Source organism: Anas platyrhynchos, chromosome 11 (assembly GCF_047663525.1).
Source record: "Anas platyrhynchos isolate ZD024472 breed Pekin duck chromosome 11, IASCAAS_PekinDuck_T2T, whole genome shotgun sequence".
In the NCBI taxonomy this organism is placed as follows: domain Eukaryota; kingdom Metazoa; phylum Chordata; class Aves; order Anseriformes; family Anatidae; genus Anas; species Anas platyrhynchos.
In genome coordinates, this window is record NC_092597.1 from 10,690,416 (window position 1) to 10,709,654 (window position 19,239).

The 19,239-nt window shown below is 41.1% G+C and overlaps 1 protein-coding gene across 6 annotated transcripts in view; it reads left to right on the forward strand.

Annotated features, from left to right (window-relative positions):
* TLN2 (talin 2) overlaps positions 1–19,239 on the forward strand; it is a 223,329-nt gene that overhangs the window by 192,320 nt on the left and 11,770 nt on the right. For 5 of the 6 annotated variants that reach the window (XM_038184743.2, XM_038184744.2, XM_072043211.1 and 2 more), the window contains one exon: positions 6,944–7,067. The exons of the other annotated variant lie outside the window; for it this stretch is intronic. The gene's annotated coding sequence lies outside the window, so the exon portion shown is untranslated. The remainder of the gene's footprint in view (positions 1–6,943; positions 7,068–19,239) is intronic. 6 annotated transcript variants of the gene reach the window in all.

Here is a 19,239-nt window from a genome sequence, read left to right on the forward strand (position 1 = left end):
CTGTTATCAGAAGAGCAGTACTGCACTGCTTCACCCACTGAAGTTATGCACTGCCACTGGGGACGTATTGTGTATCTTCATTAGCATTTTAATTCAGATCGGGATTGTCGTTTTAATGTGGATCTCTGTCAGCCTCTTTTACTGTGCTGCTGTTTGTACTGTTGGATGGCCTTGGGGCACACAGACTGGGCAGCTTTTTAGATGAACCCAGAAGCTGTGGCCAAACCACAAACAGGCATTCAGTCCCCCCTAAAAATAGAGAAAACCTGAAATAAAACTCCTTAAAGTGTATTTAGGGCAAACCATGATCTTTAGTAACAAAAGATTTGCCCTACAAATTTGTCACTTCTACACATTTCTTCCTAATGTAGTTACAATAGGACCTGCCTATCAGTGCATAGGTGTATGTATATAAAGAGCTCCCCTCTGACACACTTCGGATTTATTGGATTGGACATCTAGCTAGCATGAGTCAGCGCAATGTCACTGAAAGCAGCTATTATCAGTAAATAGTCTGTCCTAAATATTACTGTGGATTTATAGCCTGCTACTGTCCCCTGTTCTTTTAAATACAAGCTGCAGCAAGCCCAAGCACAGATAACTGGAGCCGTTCTCAGTAGCAGGATTCCCAGTTCCAATGCTGAGGAACCCTAAATTTAAAGAACATGGCCAGCAGAGAATTGTGTGTTTTGTTTGCTTTGTTGCCCTGCAGTTTGACATGACCAGCAGATTTTTCTAGTTGATATTTTGTTATGGATTGAAATGGGTAGAAACAGTGTTTCTTCAAGCTCTCATAAAAATACTCATGAAATGGATTAACTACATGAAAAAAATGAGTGCCAAGATTAAACTCTGTCAAAGGACTACTGGATGAACCTTCAGAAAGAATAAAAAAAAAAAATCCACATTAAGAGATATATTAAAAATAAAGCCCACTAAATGGAATGTTAGATAAGTTAATATTTGTCATTACTCTCAAGTTACGTGAACAAGAGCATGTTCACTGGCTTTTAAGAGACATTAATATTGAAAAAGGAAATATGGGGAGGTATGAAACTTATAAATGAGGTTAATGTCAAGAGACCAGCCTTGCCTTACCTGAAGTTTTCCACAACAGTAGGTTTCGGGGATGCCTATTTAACTCCAGATATAATCTGTTTAGCTCAGTTGGAAACTAGCTGCAGCACTGAAAGAAATATGCTTTGATATTTATAGCTTTTCCACTCAGACTACTGTGGAGAAATGCCTTCAAAAAAAGTAATTTCAGGCAGGAAGAGAGGAGAAGGGTTCAAAATGAAAATTTCCATGATACTGTTTTGCCACAGTTTTATCTTGTCCTGTCATTGTCTAGGATGAGATTTCAAATACTCCCAATATGAGAAGGGCAACGTGAGACAGTGTTCACTCACACTTCCTTATTCAGCTTGAGAGAGCAGCTGGAACCTCAACCCAGTGAGAAATCCCAAGTATGGCTATGAAATCGTATCTGCCAGGACTGACTGCAGCTGTGAGCTCAGTATGATGCTTTTGCCTCTCTTCAGAAGCTGTCTGCCAAGACCTATCACTTGCACTGGTATCCTACAGGCGAGACGGGCTGTGTGACTCTTGGCTATCTCATTAAGACTAAATTCCATCAAACGATGCTGTGCTCTTATTTACGCATGTTTGTCATTTGCTTGCTTTGATGATTGTGAATTGCCATTTGTGGTAGCTGTTTCATTTGTGTTGAAATGAATTATGAAAATTGAATTATGTATGCAGCTGACAGCAGCTTTAACATAGGCAGGCAACATTTTAGCACTCAGAGAGGGGAGAAGGCACAGGTGGAATGAGCTACTGCTATTTGTAAACTTTCTCCACCACAGCTGTATTATTTTGAAGTGGGAGCGATCTCCAAGTTCTCCATGTGCCTGTGCCAATCATAAAAAAAACACATATCATTCCTGAAGAAGTGTGATGTCATGAGTATCCTGGGCCTAATTCTGAAGACATTTACCCTAACATATTTGGAAGTAATTCAGCTGAAGTCTGTGAAGTCAACCTGGTGTGAAATGGTTTGTGTGATCAGAATCAAGACTTTCCTCTTGTTAAGGCATTCTAACTGAAGCTTCTTTTGACAAGAAGGGAAATAAAACAAAAGCAAGGGCAAAAGTCTGCCTCGTGCAAACATCCCAGAAGACTTCAATTTCTTCTTCTACCTTAGGAAACAATGAGTTTCAAATTTAGACCAGTGCAAGCCAGATTCTGAATCAAGCATTGAACTCCCCCCCTTTCCACTACAAGTTCCAGTCAAATCACCGTTTGCCTTATGTGGTATTTTGGCTAAAGGCTTAAAGATCAATCCATGGTCTACATGTGATTAGTGACTATACAAGGAACTTGCACTTGGAAAAATGTGCATACAGTTACTTCGCAGGTCACCTTTCCTGCAGTGTATAGCATGCATCCCATTTCTATGTATTGTTCCTCTTCTTCAAAATCCACCATGATTTAACCTTTTGCTCTTTTTCAGCAAGCTTGTGCTTGCTGAAAAAAAAGGACATGAAACTGTTGGAGAGTGCCCAGAGGAGGGCTACGAAGATGGTGAAAGGTCTGGAGGGGAAGACGTACGAGGAACGGCTGAGGGCACTGGGCCTGTTCAGCCTGGAGAAGAGGAGGCTGAGGGGAGACCTCATCGCAGTCTACAACTTCCTTGTAAGGGGGTGTCGAGAGGCAGGAGACCTTTTCTCCATTAACACCAGTGACAGGACCCGCGGGAACGGGGTTAAGCTGAGGCAGGGGAAATTTAGGCTTGACATCAGGAGGGGGTTCTTCACAGAGAGGGTGGTTGCACACTGGAACAGGCTCCCCAGGGAAGTGGTCACTGCACCGAGCCTGTCTGAATTTAAGAAGAGATTGGACTGTGCACTTAGTCACATGGTCTGAACTTTTGGGTAGACCTGTGCGGTGTCAAGAGTTGGACTTGATGATCCTTAAGGGTCCCTTCCAACTCAGGATATTCTATGATTCTATGATTCTATGAATTACTTTGTGGTTGTTGCACATGCTGAGAAATGGTCACCCTTCTAGGAGCAGCATCTAGTCCTCTCTGCTTGCTTTTTGTTTCTCCTGTTTCATCCACCCCTCTCTGCTTGCTTCCTATTGCTTCAGTTTTATTTTTCATGCCTCTTAATTGGCCCCATTGGTATCTCCAGTTGTGCTGGCTGTATTTCACTCCAACACCTCTGATGTCTGCTCAGCCACCCTCCTAGCAAAGCTGTCTTTGCGCAATTTAGTGAGATGAATCCTGCCTTTCCCAAGCAGATGCTGATTCTCAAACAGGGTCCCATGGTCACAGAACCCAAAACTCTGTTGCCAACACTAGTTCTGCAGCCAAGTGCTCTCTTCCTCGTATCCTTTCATTTCACTGGCAGAACTGAGAACACTGCTTGGGCCCCCATGCCCTTGACTATCCCTCCCCCCCAGAGCTCTGTAGTCCCTTCTAATACTGTTCAGGTTTCCCCTTGCAGTGTCATTTGCTCCCATGTGGAGTAAGAGCAAGGGACAGTAGTCTGAGAGCCCGACCAGCTTTGGCAGTGTCTCTGCACTGTTTCTCTGCACTGTTGAACTGAAGTTGTTAGCATTCCAGTGGTCCTACAGGCTTCACGGTGATGAGCTGTCTGCAAGATGGGTCAGGTCTTCAGTACAGAAACTATTTTAAACTTTAAATCTCACTGCAAGGTACCTTGGAGCCACATAGCAAGGACCAGAATGCAAGCAGGTCTACCACACTAACAAATGTTTAGAGAAGAGCCGTAGTAAATCCAACTAGAACTATCAGCCAAAACTGAGATGGGGGAAAGAAAACTCAGTATACAAGGTCTTGCTCGAAGTCAGAACATTAAACAAACAGCTGGATTTGGAGCTGAATCTCAAAGCATGATTCCAGGCTTCTGTCTTACCTGTTGCCCTAGGTATAAACAGAAATGTGTCCTTCTCAACTAAGTATTTTTTATTTTCTTTTAACCAGTTCAGTCCCCTTTTTTTAACCAACTCTTCCCTCGATCAGGATGGCTGCACAGTTTGGATGAAAAGCCATCCACAAGTGTATCTCAACTGGAGCTGTGGTAACTAAATCCAAATAATCAAGACATTTGCGACTGGCTCATGAAATCTCAGGAAACTGACAATGAGTTTTTTCTGCAGGCTCATCTCTCAGTGGGCTGGAAGCCAGAACTGCTGCTTGCATGTGTGTGTGGCTAGGTCGCTTCTTTGCCTTTCTCAGGGAGGAACAGATCAGTACGCAAATGTCAGCTTTCTAATTAAGCCCTATTTTCATGGGTTATTAAACAACAGCAAACAAACAAAACCACCACAATATAAACCACAAACTTATTTTGAAATGGCTTTACCAATTTAAACCATTTTTTGAGACCAAAAGAAAAATCCTGTCATTTTAACTTGTATACCAAGCTTTCAGCAGATAAAATTTAAATGCTAAGATTTTAACCACTGTACAGCTATATTTATACTGGAAATTGCATATGACCCTTTCAAAGAGCTTCAGATCCATGCCACGTTCAGTCCCAGAGTGCTTTGGATTGACTTGAAACTGCAGAAATGTTTTTTAATTCTTCTATTTAGCTTATAAAACCTCTGTGGATTCAATGTGCTGGACTGTAGCCCAGACTTTAATATTCAGTCTGAAGCCTTACAGGGAGAGTTCTGGAAAAAGCTTTTGGCATTGACAGACTTCTTTTTTACCTACCCATATTAGACCAAAGAAACACATGCAAAAGTATGACTCAGGCACTCTGAAAACTCTAGAGTGTAAGAATGCTGGATATATTCACCCTTATTACGGTGTAAAAAGGGAGGAAAAAAAAACTCTCAAATTCCCTAGTCTAGGTATAAATCATAGAAGAAAGTTCTTGTCAGCAAACTGAGGGGCTAACTTCATTAATTCAAGTAACAAGACTCCCTTCCTTAGTTAACATCTCCCTTCTAAGTTGTAACTTTATCAGCCGCATCAACTCAAGTCATGACCTCCTGCAAGTAGGCAGGTTAGCTTGTAGACCTGAGGGGGTTGGAGATCAGTGGCATAAACAGGCAGAGCCTGATTTTTCTTTCCAAACACTTCCTAGATTCCAACAGTAAAATTCTATCAGACAAAACCTGTTTAGTGTCATTAATTAAAATTTAACAAAAAAGGTGATTAACTTATTTCATACAACTAGCAGAAATAAATTTCTACAGTGATCTCAGTAAAGAGTAGTGAGCTAGATATTCTAAAACGTGGAGAAAAAAAAAAAAAAGAAGAAGAATCAGCTCAGTTTATCTATAATGCAGGAAAAAAAAAAAAAAAAAAAAAGCCTTAAATCCAGAAAGAGTGCCTTGGTCACATGCAGCACACATGCAAAGACCTCCCAAACTGGAGAGGGGAATTAAAGCCCTGACTGAAGATGAGAAACACTGAAAGTGCTATTTATTACTCTGCTTGAGTTCAGTCTAGGAACATATTGGACGTGTGGAGCCTGCAAGCAAGTACTTACTTGGCAGAGCCTCACACAACCAGGGGCACTGCAGCTCCTCTGAGCTCAGGAGTGCTGCTCACATTCTTGGGTGCCATCTGCTGGCACCTGGTCTGTTATCTCTCTTGTCTACATAGGGTGTCATCCTTCCAGAGGTTGTTCAGTGTCTCACTGAATCTGGCCCTAAGGCTTCTGTAAGACAGAAGGCGATGCAATGGGTATTAACATCTGAGCTCACCTGTCTCCCCATGGAAACTTTGGGACAGAGGCTCTGAGCACCAATACTGTGGTGACAGTGAAGAAGTACACGTACCACTGGACTGCATGGTTTGTATGAAGCAAGGGACTTGAACATACTATTGTGGTGCTGCTTTTGAGGCTGCTAAAAGAGAGGCTGGTGAAGGCTGGATGGAAGGCTGATGGGCACTTACCTAGTTATTTGCCCACCTTGCTTAAGAAACCTGTGAGTGTATTGTTTTCATATGATACTCTAACAATTTTTCTTGAAGACACCCTAAGTCATACTACCTCTCTTACAGAGGTCAGGTCAGGTGTGGGGGGGATGTTTTAGGCACAACTGTTCATAACATTGTACTTAATAATGAACAAAAAATTATTGTATTTTGGTGTTAAAACTCTACCCTACCCTATATTTGTAGAAGGCTATATATTCTGTAATTCTACGGATACCAGAAAGCACATTCTTCTTGCAGAGATACTGTTTTTAGTATCCATATTATACTATACAAAATCATTTTTTATCGGTCCAGACATTAGACAAGTCCTTACTCAGATTTGCACTATGGGCAACAGATAATACTGGATGTAATTTCACTGACTTTTCTAACAACTCTGATAAGCAGTTGCTGTTCTTCCTAAACTAGCCAATCAGGTGAAAATAACCTGCAGTTTAAACTCCACTCCTGACTGCTAGCATAATAGTAAGCTTGGTACTTCTCTAGAAATAGCTCCCTAAGAACATTGTAATGTAACTTACCTTTCTCTTCTGCACTGTGCTGTCTTCCAGCTCCTCCGCACAAGAGAGGGACAGTTTGAGGTATGCCATTAGACACAACTCCCTCCCACACTGCTCTTGCTGTGACTACTGAAACTGTACAGGCAAACAAGGTGCATGGCTGCATAGGTGTCTCCACTCAGGAGCTCATGGGCCATCATACTGCTCTGATACGAGCAGGTGATTTAAGTACAACACTTTGAGGTGCCATGTGACTTCAAAAACTCTCTGCAAGTTCAGGAACCTTGAAGTCTGTTTATCTTGTCAATCAGAAAACAGCTACAGTCAAATAAGTTACTCCAATGTAAAGAAAGGGACAAAAACTGGACGATAGCCACCATCTCAAATTTATACAGAACAAATTGTTGGATTTTTATGGCTGGTATTCAAAATCTTACCTCAGCTGTTATTTCCCCAGGAAAGCATCTCAGAAGTGGTTCCAGATGAGCTTGGTTCTGGGCTTTGCTCCTTGCAACGCCTGGTGTATTTTACCCAGCTAGGGGCTTTGACAGACAAGCACCGACTCGTCTCACTAAAGCAAGGTAAGGATGCACTTCAGTAAAGCCACTTAAGCCATAATGGTTCTTGCTGCCCACTCTGCCCGTCTGCCAAAGCTTACTGGCCTCATGGCAGAGTCTGTGCTTGAGCCCTTCCCCTGCACTGGTTGGTATCTTTGCTCCATCAACTTTTGTTTTTGTCTTAAGATGGACTACATATTGCAGCAGCTGAAGTGCAGGAACATGTCTCTTCTATTCTCTGTGCTGTGAGGGATGCCAGCTCTCGCTTGGAGGCACGGTGATTGCATGGGACCAGTAATGCTTCAAACCACTGTGGTGAGGGTCTCTCTGGAGTGCAGTCAAAGCCTTTGAGGCTTCATAATCTCCCTGTGCTGCTGATTGATGATATCAGATGTTTACAACAGTGCAGTAGTTTGCTTTATCTGTACACATTAGAAAGCTTTTTGTGGCCATTCCCATATAATATAACCCACATGTTTTTGAGCAAAACGGCGCTTTCATGGCCCTCTTACATACAGGTTTTGGCACTCAGATTTTTCGGTATAAATGTTCCGTACTCCACAATGCAGGCAGGCAACTAAATGCCGTGGTGTTTGCTCAGTTCGTGGAGTCTGAGGTGTGCACGTACACACAGGGCTGCCTCCAGTAGTGTGGGGCAAGAGACAGCGCAGTGGGGTTCCCCGGCCCTCCCCTCCACTGCTTCCTCAGTCAAATGCACCATTTTTCCTGCTGATGTGGGGAAGTAAATTTGGATGCAGTTGTTGGCCTCTTCCCTTTTCTAGCTTTAATTAAAGCGGGACTAGCACCTCACATACTTTTTATCTCTTTACTGAGCTAAAAATTTTGTCAGGCCACGCTTTTCTACAGTCTTTTGTACCTTGCTTGACAGACCCAGAGCTTTTCCCGCCCTTTTCAGGGGACGGGCAGAAACAACGACAGCACAAAGAAGGCTCATCCGGAGGGGCCCCCAGTTGCCTGGCCCCCACCAGCTGCTTGTCCCCCCGCCTTCGTTGCCCTCAGTGTGGCTGCCAGCAGGGGGACCGCGACATGGTGGCCGCCCCCTGCGTCGACGCTCTCCCGCAGCTCAGGGCCCGGCCGCGCCGCTCCCGCCTCCTGCGGCCGCCGTTAGCAGCAGGCGCTGGGGGCCCGGGCCGGCGGTGCTGCCCCTCACCGCTCGGGGCGGCACCGGAGGGGGCTGCTGGCCTCCGGTCAGCTGGTGTTCGGCGTAGGGCAAGAGCAAGCCCCTGAGGAAAAGCCCTTGAGGAAGGAGCACAGAAGGCACCGAAGTGGCAGAATAGAGAAGGTGAGGAAAAAAGGAGCCTGTCTGAGCTGTTTATTGCTGCCTAGCGTGCCACTCAAGAATGGGAGGCTTGGTGCGCTTTTCTGCCACAAGTTCTGCTGTTGGAGGTTTAGTGTATTTTTTGTTTTTTTTTTTTTTTCCTTCTTCTTCCATCTGCTGCAATTTGTTCTGTTACTTGTAGCTCAGAGCAATTCCTTGCATACTTGCCCCAGCTGCCGGAGGGCCGCTGACCCGTGCTGTCCCAGGACCTCCAGGACACAAGCCCGCTTCAGGAGGGAGCAGGCCAGGGTTTGTCCCGTGACAGAAATTGTCGCAGAAGGGAACTGGTGGCTCTTTGATTGTCGCCTCTGGACCAGCATCTAACAAGCTGTAACAGGCTGGTGATGGCTACTGGTTCTCCACCCTCTTAATAAGTGTTGCTCTAGTTGAGGAAGGAATGGTTTAATGCATTTTGCTGAGTCCTTCCAGAGGCAGATGTCTAATTAATTATTACACAGTAGTTACACAAGAAAAAGGAGTGGTTTTCAGAAGGCAAAATATACAGAGTTTCTCTGAAAGAGAAAACCTAGAAGAGAAAAACCTGAGACACCTTTTGTACTCATTATGTTCCTTTGTGACCATATCAAGTCTGTAAGAAGACGGGAACTTTAATGGAGGAAAATGCAGTACTGTTCGCCTCACAGCATTTTAGCAATGTGTGTTGCTAAACACACGTTGCTAAACACACAGTGTGTACTAGATCTGAGACGTGCCCTTCGCATTCAGCAAGGGTCAGTAATGGAGAGTGGTTCCTGTACTGATCAAATGCCTTCTTCCCGTTAAGGAAATCATACCATTAAAACAATGTGATTCACCATACTGTCATACTCCAAATAAAATGCATTTTTATGCAATTGAAAGAATTACATGCATTAGTGATTTCATGCCAAATAAAGTGTCTGGTTTGGATTCAGAGCAGCAGCTTGCACTGGCATTTTTTTCAGGTAGAAATGGTGTTTTCATTCTATCATTCAGTTGAAGCACCACCAGTATTATATTTAAAATGTGAATTTTTCAAAAGTGCCACCCTGGCTTTGATATATTTGTTTACATTTTTGAGGAGGGAGTAGGAAAGTGCTGAAACTAGGACTGCATCTAAACTAACCCTCAATCTCAACCAAGCACAAGCAATCTTCTGATCTCTTTTCTCCCTTGGCAAACGTGCTCTTACCCAAACTGACCCCAAACAAATAGCCCAATTCTTATCACTGAGTTTTTTAAGAATTTAAATTGAGCTATGAAGCTTAATCTCAGATTCTGTTTCTGTTAAAATATGCCTAATACAGGTGTCCTGAGAAGCTTCAAAATGCTGAAGAAACCTTACAAGCCACTATAAAGACTCCTGCAGATTTCAATATGCACTGGAACGTGCCTGTTGTAAGGAAGAGATAGGGAGATGTAGTTTAACTGTATGGAGAAAATTTAAATCAGATTATATGCTTCACAGTTTTGTTTGGATTAACAGTCATGGTGGTAACACCACATCAGTACTGTGATTATAAATGTATGCACTAGCAAATTCAAAATGTCAATTTTAGAATTGCAAAAAAGAAAACATTGATACTGTAACGATGGTGTTCTCTCTGTGATATTAGGGCTATTAGGTAATACAGTGGTCTGGAACTCGGCCTGCTTCTGATGTGCTAATTTAAACTGTTTTAGTGCTTTAGGGTGTCTATCAATGGTGGGCATTGAGGATAAAAATTATTATGTAGAAGTCGTAGAAAAACATTTCCTATAACCATTGTTAATGGACTCTCCAAACGTTGATTTGGACTGATAAGGTTTCTTTAGTTTGCATTGTTCCGTCTAGCTTGGGATGTCTTCAATTATCTTGGAATGTGACTAGAAGAAAGAAAAAATATTCCTGAGTCAGTACTAAATAGCATTCTACCCTGGGTCTTGTTCTTTACAAAGTGTTTGTTTTGGGGGAGCCTTGAAATCAAATCCTATCAAGCTTTTACTTTCCTTTACTGTATGAGTGGCTCCCTAAGTATAAGCCAGCACACTAAAAGCCTGTACCTGTTTAACAAGAGATAGGTGGAACCAGAGAACTGGTCTGCAGTACCAGAAAACCTGGACTTTATTTCTTGTGGCCACTGTTTGAACAGCCTTTCCCTATCAGATATCTACTTGGAGGACAAACAGTTGCACAAAGAGGTGAATTCTTTTTTTCTCCCATTTCCAAAACAACTTTGAGCTTTATAGAATGCCATATCTGAAGTATGTCCAAACGCCTCAGTAAAATTACACTCTTTCCCACAGTCCTGCCAAACATGCTGCATTTTGCTACATAGCAATTGGTGCAGTGTGATGAAAAGCACAGGAATGTCTCTTAACATGCAAGTTGTCAAAGTTTGAAGATTTATCAATTTGAAAGACTAGCTGTTAGAAAGGGCTGAATAAGGGGAGGCTTTAGACAGCTGATTTTTTTCGCAAACTTTAAAGATTTCTCCTATTTCTCCTATCCTCTCATTTTTAGAAATTTTGTATCTACAGATCAAGCATGCATGTCCTTTAATAGTCATGCAGTTTCTTGCTCTGCATTTCTTGTTTTGAAAAATAATTGCATAGGGCTTTCCTCCAGCTTTATCCTGTTTTGATACGAAAGTTTTCATCTGGTAACCCAAGTTTCAGGGTGAAACTCCAGTAAACAAATGGATGGATTAAAATGTAATTGTGCTTCTTGGAGAAATTGCAAGACGTTTTTCAAATGTAATCAGCAAGATATGCTCTGCTTCAAAGAGATCCATAAATGCTATCAGGAACGTCCAGATCAAACCACATCAATATGATATTGTAGAAGTTGTGAAGGATAAATGGGAAGGCTTTCAGAAATCACTCAGCTGTGCCAAAAACTCTAGTTGTTGATGCTTCTAGAGGAGGAATGGCACGTGTGTTCTGATTTTCTGAGGAAAAGAATCTCAAGTGAAACTGTTGGACAAAGCCACACAGTAAAAATTAATACCCTTTGCCAATTTCATATGCTTAGCTAACCTTCTTTAACTCTTTCTTGGACTGATACTCTTCTTGTCCTTTAAATCCTAGGTTAAGATAAATGAGTTATTTTGATGCCTATGTAGGGTACTGCTCTTCTCAAGTGTCTATTGTAGTTGATATCCCCAGATAGACAAATCAAAATTATTATAAATCTTAGAGGTATGATAGCAGAGAGTATCATCTATAAGAGCTTGTTCTTCCCTGGTCCTGAGGCTAAGACTAGCTTCAAACCCATCCTGAATTGGAAAAGTAGCAGTGAAACAAGGTACTAGACTTTTTGTGCAATATACCTAATGCTGTCATTACGAATTGGGAGCAGAGCAGCTGGGATTGCGTCATAGTTCATCTGTGAATCAGTGAGAACAGATTTTTCTGAAGGTGTGTCGGTGTTAGATTAACTGCTTCTGTTTGTAGTTCATGACAAGTGCCTATTTGAATAATTACTAATCTGCTCTGCTTCTAAATCCAATCACTGGGGATGTAACAGGTCTGTCCTCTTTTCAGGAGGTGAATGCAGTAATTCATAGCATGGTACTAGACTGGTAATTTAAACCTGAAATTCCAGAGACAATTCTATGCTCTGGCTATAAGAACTCGAGTTGTTTTCAGAGTCTTTTGCTTGGAATACTTTTATTTGGTTATTCATGCTTTATTTTGGATCATATATTGAGATGCATCCATAAATTAAGATGGTAATGATGCTGGAGTTTCTTCAGGGCTATGTAAGAGGATAAATGAGCTCTTTCATCTTATCTTGTAATTAAGCAGTTCTCTCACTTCTCCCCTATTTTCTTCAGGTGAACCTTAACTCGCGTGGCATGCTGGCCGTATGAAATAGTGGCCTGAAAAGCAGATCTCCTGAATTACCTTCTAAAGATTTCTTGTTTAGCTTGGGGAAGTTTATTTATATATTTTTAATTTTAAAAATATATTTAAAAAAATCCCGGTTTATAAAATGCCTGTGTTGTCTTGAAATGTTTTTAAACTGATTAGTCAGAATGTGCAAAATGCCATTTCATCCTTGTGTTAGAAGTGCAAAGTGTTGCTATGATCTATACACACTGAATCAAATTAAGCTGCTTCATGGGTGATCACTGTTTCCTCACAAGCTCTTTCTGTCCTGGAAAAATCTCTCTTTGATCTAGCTTTTACTACGTTAAAAGTTCTTAGATTGTTTTGCACATTTTTCCTAATTTTATATGGATGAGGTTTCTGTTCAAAGCTATAGCTAGACCGTGTGAATTCCTTTCATAATAAGAAAGGACAATATTAAGTTCCAGTGGTGGTGCAAGAATGCTTTTTTTTTTTTTTGCTTTTCCTTTTTCCCTTACAGGAAACATCTCTAGTTGTGTTTTCAGTAAAGAACAGTACTGGCTCTAGTATTTCTCCTCTGTCCACAATGGTTTGGTTGTAAGAATACCGTGTCTACATACCTGAGCGATTATGCAAAAAATCCTAGGTATTACACATTTGTTTTCCTGCTCAGAATTTGAGCCAGTGGCTTTACAGTTGATAGCCTTACGTGTGCTTTGTGTGGTAACACAGCCGAGGTACAGGTGTTGTGGGGAGTAAGGAGTTACCATTCCTGCTGATGGCCTTGCAGATCTGGGTCAGCTGGGAGCCCAGAGGGGAAGCTGGGTCTGAGTTTATCAGAAGGGTGTTCCCTTCCCTTCCAGCTTCCCAGGCAGGAAGGGCAGACAAGAGGGTTTTGTTACTCTGCCCTCTGAACTGGTTTAAGATTCGCATGTAGGTTTTGGAAGTAGCCCCTGAGGGAAGGGATGGGAAATGGTTTGCAGTTAGGATTATTTTTTTTCCTGCCCTGGCTAGTGAACATTCGGAATGGCCTCTTTGGCATATCTTTCCAAGTTACGACTGCCTGTGGAAGTGAGAAGGTTCCCTGAGCTCAGCTGAGAGGCGGTGAGGGAACTGAACTGGCAGTTTTGCCAGACTACTGGCAGTGAATACGGTATAGGATAGAATATTCTGTATGTGGAGTATTCTGTATCATTGGTATAGAATAGAATAAAGGTTTCAATTTGTATGACTAAGCTGTAAATTCATCCAGAAGACGGATTCCATTCTGCTTTTCCTTTACTACTGTGAAAGGAAGGAACCTTTGGTAGAGCTAAATGGGTAGCATGTAACCAGACAGATAATGTGGAGTGACTTCTAGCCTGAAAGTCAGTTTTGATTCTTGAAGTTTTTGTTGTCTCTGTATATATCTGGAGTGTGGTATGACTTTGTTGCCCTTTACAATGCAAATCATCAGAGAGGAACCACGTGTAATTTATTTATCAGCACAAACAGGGTCAATACATTGACTTCTGTAATAGATACAGGGTAACAATACTGGGAAAGGAAACACAGGGAAGCAGTACATGTTGCTCAAGTAAAGACAGTGTCCTGTGATATTGTCTTCAAATTGATATCAGAATAATCATTTATGGTATTTCTCATGATTTTCCTGTGTCTCCATGGTGAGTACATTTTAGAAATCTGTTTTTTTTGAAATGTTTTCCTTGCACCATCACAGACCTCCGGATATTCCCAATTCACACCTGTTTTCCATCCATTTTCTGACTGCACAAGTTACTATTTGAGTTTGGTAATTCAAGCAATTTGCTTGCTTTGTCCCAAGAAGAGCATAAATCTTCAGGAACTCACAGGGAGTTCCTCGTCATTGTAGTGAGAAACATAAAACCAAAGTTAGTAGCAATGGCATCTGTAACAGTTCTTTGTCATTTTTCAAGATGTTGAAAGGCCTAACTTGCATAGCCTTCTGCTGTTTTGCTCTCAGACAGCTCTTTTGGGGTTCCTTTTTAGGCTGGTGGTGGATGCTGATTTGCTGTCCCTAAAAGTACTGATCTAAGATGCTGCTGATTTTTTTTTTTCTCTCAGTTATACTGCCTTTTTTTTCTCTCTGTCAGTACTTATCTTTTAAGTTCATTTATAATGATACTCCCGAAGGAGAAGATAGTCACAGATACACAGGAAAATTTGTGTACAATATAAAATTAAGCTGTTCTGTGTCCTTTTGTTCAATTTGTGTGGACACAAAAGGTTTCATAAATACTGTGTCTATTTTCTGCCTAGAGATTGCATAGAATGCATCCTATGTTTTTGAGCTTTCCCAGAGTTATTTCTTAATTTTTATCAGTGGGGCTAGATAGAACTTCTTTATAGTGCCAGAAGTTCAAAAAATGTAGTCTCAAGAGGTGGCTGTACAATCATTACAGCTTTCAGGGGATGACCTTAGAGGAAAATATACTGTATTGTTTTTTGCTTTTGCTGAATAAAGAGCATGCCCATGACATACACAGGCAGCTACACAACAGATTTTTCAATGTTCAAGGCTGGAGCAAAGTAGAACGTGCAAGGTGGATACAAAAGTAGAGGCATCTAGAAAATCCAGGAATTACGTTAACAGAGGTGGGTAAACAAGATTGAATTTCTTTTGTCCAATGTCTGTCAGCACAGAAGATACTTAGACCATTGTTGCTGATGTCCAAACCACATCTCTGTTCCAGCTGTGTATTTTCAGAATATCAAGAAGTAGAAGCTTACCATGTGCTAGAGATACTGCTGGACATAGAGTCAGCATAGTTGGCCCTATGCAGTGCTGTGTGCTGTTTTGGGGAGAAACAGGAGGGAGAGGCTGACAGAGCATCTTTATTCTCATTACCTCTGTGAGTACAGCTATTGGAGAGTTAGCACCATCAGACTGCTCTTATGGCTGCTGAGATTGATTTAAAAAAAAAACAAAAACAACTGGTTTTAAGATTAAGAATTTTTTCTTGTCTCCCTGCCATCTCCATCCCATTGTCTTTCGCAATAAACCAAGTAGAGGCACAGCGGAGCAATGAATAGCCTAGTGGGTTAACATCGGTGTTAGTGGCAAAAATGAAAAATGTGGAGTGTTTTTTATCCTCTCGATAAAGCAAGTCAAAAGAGGAGGCCATGTTCAGGGATGACATCAAAGGATTAACAACATTTTCCTTTCTCTCAGCTCACTGTGATTTAAAGAGCTGGTGATGTCAGAAAACTGGAAATCCAGACAGAATTGTTGATCTTACCTTGCTATGAGAAGTTGCATAGGCTAGCTTTTCCTTTCTAGACATTGTACAGCCTTTCTTACATGAAGGATTTCTCATATTTCATTTGGGCTAATTATGTTGCCTCCCTTTCCTGCTGTCAGGAATTAATACCACCATGCCTGACTCCATCCATTCTGAAAATAGCTATCGATACAGCTCACAGCTATTTTTATCTCCTAGTGTCAACATAAAGCAGCAGGCACATGTTCCCAGAAGAAACTCTGACTTTTCACAGCTCCTGCATCAGCAAAGTTAGAAGGCTCAAAATGCAGGAGTAGCTTGGGCAAAGTTTGAAGTGTTCTTTATTCTTGCCTTTCCCCTGGAAAAGATGCAGAAATTTGTATATCATGGTGAATTTCAAAGCCTTACAGCATTTGGCCAAATTTGTCCCCCTTTTTTCAGCTTTAAAAACAGGAGTTTTTCAAGTCATGTTGTGTTTCCTGTATCCCCAGTGTTCAGCTATGGATTAGCTTTCTATCCAGGTATGCAGTAAGGAATGTTTTTCATTCGCGCATAATAACTTTTGTCTCTAGAAGTAAGTCTTCTGTGTGCTTTACCATTTTGGTTCTTGAACTTCTGTAATAATAGGAGCCAGGAGCTGGACTCAGCAATCCTTGTGGGCCCCTTCCAACTTGGGATAGTCTTTGATTCTCTCTGAGATGGGGAACAGCAGAAGGGATCAATGAGACACATCTCCCTGGGCTTGAGTAACTTTTTTGGGAGCTTCCCTCTCTTTAAAAGCATCAGGAGCCAATTTCAGTGCCTGAGGGCAAGTTAGAAGCAAGAGGAACTTGGCATGAGGCTTTTGGCATTTATGAATTGCAGATAGCAGCAATCCTTAAACAAACTATGACAAAGGAAATAAGTATTTTTAAATCTCAAAGAGATTTTTAAATCCAGTTAGCACAGCTGTGTATAGGGAATGGTGAACAGGCTGGTATTAAGGAGCTATAGTATTACTTGTACTCATTTTTTCTTTTTACTTGTTTTGTGGTCAATCATGGAACTATCTGAATAATCAGAGATGATAAAGAGTCACATTCTCTGGTGTACAGGAAATTAAGACATCTGCATGCATGAAAACCAGCCGGAAAGTGTTCGGACAGGGGTTTCTGAGTAGCTGATGAGGTCAGAGTTGGAAGCCAGTTATGGTCTGATTTGATGATCATACAATAGCAGAGGGGGTCTGAAGATTCCTTTCCAAACAGATGAGCTGGGGCTATGAAGTTTCTGTCATTTTGGTTGTTGTAGAAACAGTCCTTAAAGGTCTTTACAGAGAGGCAAAATAAAGCTATGTGAAATGTTTTTTCTTGAAGTTGGAAACCGGCTCCAGAAAGATTTTAAGCAGCTGCATTTGAGGCTTCCCTGTTTTCACCCTTTAAAAAAAAAAAAAAGTGCTGAAGAGCTCTGCCTTTCACACGTCTCTTCCACAGAGATTCAGAGAGGAAGTTGTATGCTGCTGCTGCCCAGTGCCTCCAGACGTTGCCTCGGTTGGTTGTTGGAGATGCTTCTCTGAATGTGGAGGGACAGTTAGCACTGGTTAGATGCAGTAATACGAACTCTGATTCAACGTGGCAGTTATTAGAATAAATATGGCTTTCTCAGATACTCTGACACAGCTTTTTTGAGGTTTTTGTGTTTGACAGTTTGTGGGTTTTGGTTTTGGGTGGCTTTTTGTGTTGGCATATTTTTATTGCTTTGCTTTTGTTTGTGTGGTATGTTTTTTGTTTTTTATTATTTTTTATTTATTTATTGTTACATGAGAGAAGACATTAGAAACATTTACAGTTTAAATGCCATTCATAGAAGTTCTGTAGAAGACCAGAATGATGAAGCAGCTGGCAACAACTTAGTTTCCAGCTGAGGCTTTTGGTCTTTAAGTTTCGTAGCACTAAGGGTATCTGGTAGAGTAAGAAAGCGAGCCACGTGTGGTGGATTCTTGTATTATCAACGGAGGATAAAAATGCTACAACTCATTCTCTCTGCTGTATTTGAATTCATGTGAGCACTGGGCAGTGGTGAGGTGAACTGCATTTTGTGCAGAGTAGCAAAATTGCAAGTGTTCACGTTCACAGAGAAAAATGGAATTGCTCCATTTATTTCCAGACATGAACAAAGGAAATAGTCATTACCCCTTTATGGCTTCTGAAACCTAAGCATAGTATTTGAGTCTATGACTTCAGTGAAGAATGAGCAAAAGGTAAAATCCCATAGCGCCATCTGAAAAAAAAAAAAGATTTAAATAACAAAAAAAACTAATAAATATAACAGATTGAAATGTTCATATCAGATCTCTGCCGAAGAATTTTTAAAAGTTAATCTCCACCGGTGTTTCACCTGGAACATTCACAGACAAACTTGTATTCTTACTGGGAGAGATAAGAACAGTTATACGTTGTCCTGATATGATAAAGCATCTTGGATTTCGTAGCTCATTCTGATTGGTCAGGTGGTTGCTTGGTTTAATAATTCTTCATGCCTAGAATGACAAACTGCAGAATTCCCATGGCCAAAAACAGTTACAGTGCAGGAAATAAACCAGGTAACTTGCACGCTGTGAATTATCAGAGCTCCCCTCCCTGACATAGAAATGTACCATCTGTTGGTTTGGGGATGCCAGTTCTGTGTCTAGGTTCTGTTCACTGTCAGTGGGCCCAGCAGTGCAACACTTATTTTTTTCTAAATGAAAGACTATGAATCTCTCAATAAAGGTTTACTGTTGTGACTGTTAAGCAATAATGCATGTGGTTGAAACATTGTCTGTTTCACCTCATTGTGCCAGTTCTGCCAGCATGCTCAGTTTGAGCACTTGTCATGTGTTACAGAATGATTTTTAGTGAGACCCAGCTCCTAGAGCAGCATGAGCGAGTGAGAATCTCAGCTTTGGTGGAGTAGGGTAAGGTTGTTTGTTTAAATGACTATTCATGAAGAAAAGCCTGGAAGTGTCATGTGAATTCAAAATCCAGAAAGAAACCTGACATCAAGGTATATTTCCTGTGAAACTGTTGAAATGAAGACATTAGAACATTCATTTCTTTGGAAGAGTTTATCTCAGGATTTAGGGAGATCAGCAATATCCCCATAATCTCACATAGCTGTTGTTTGTTTTTTTGTTGTTGTTGTTTGTTTGTTTTTTGTTTTTTACATATCCAGCTAGCTCTTATTTAGGAGGCATATAGGGGAGGTTCATACAAGTGAAAACACAGAAAATGCAAAACATAGCAATTGAATTAAATGTGCTGTAAGACTGATGCAGAAAGGGGAGGTGCATGTGCATAGCTAGTCTATAATCTAGAAGATCAGGACAGAGTTCACTCAGTCATGTGGAAGTGTTAGAAAATATATGTGCATCACTGAATCTGTTCTTCAGGTATGTAAAGCCCTTCAAAAACAGCTGAAAGGAAGAAATATACTGTACATATCTTGCCTTGATTTGTTTTGTAGGTCACTAGTAATATTTTACTTTGTTTACAATTACCTGTGGAGACCTCAGTTATATCAAAGGAGATAACCCCTACTTTAGAGCTGTAGAAGTACTGGGGAGAGGAGGTCTGCCTCGAGGAGCTTATGCAAATGGCAGTAAAATTAACTTTTTTAAAATTTTTTTTTATTTACAGTCAAAAGAGCTGTTAGTAAGCAGGTGGTCAACAAAGGGAGTGCAGATCTTCAGCAGCCCAGTTTCAATGCCAGCTACAATAGAAACAGTATCATGTACTCTTTCTCCATGTCCAGACTCAGGAATTAAGTATGTTTTCTGACTTCA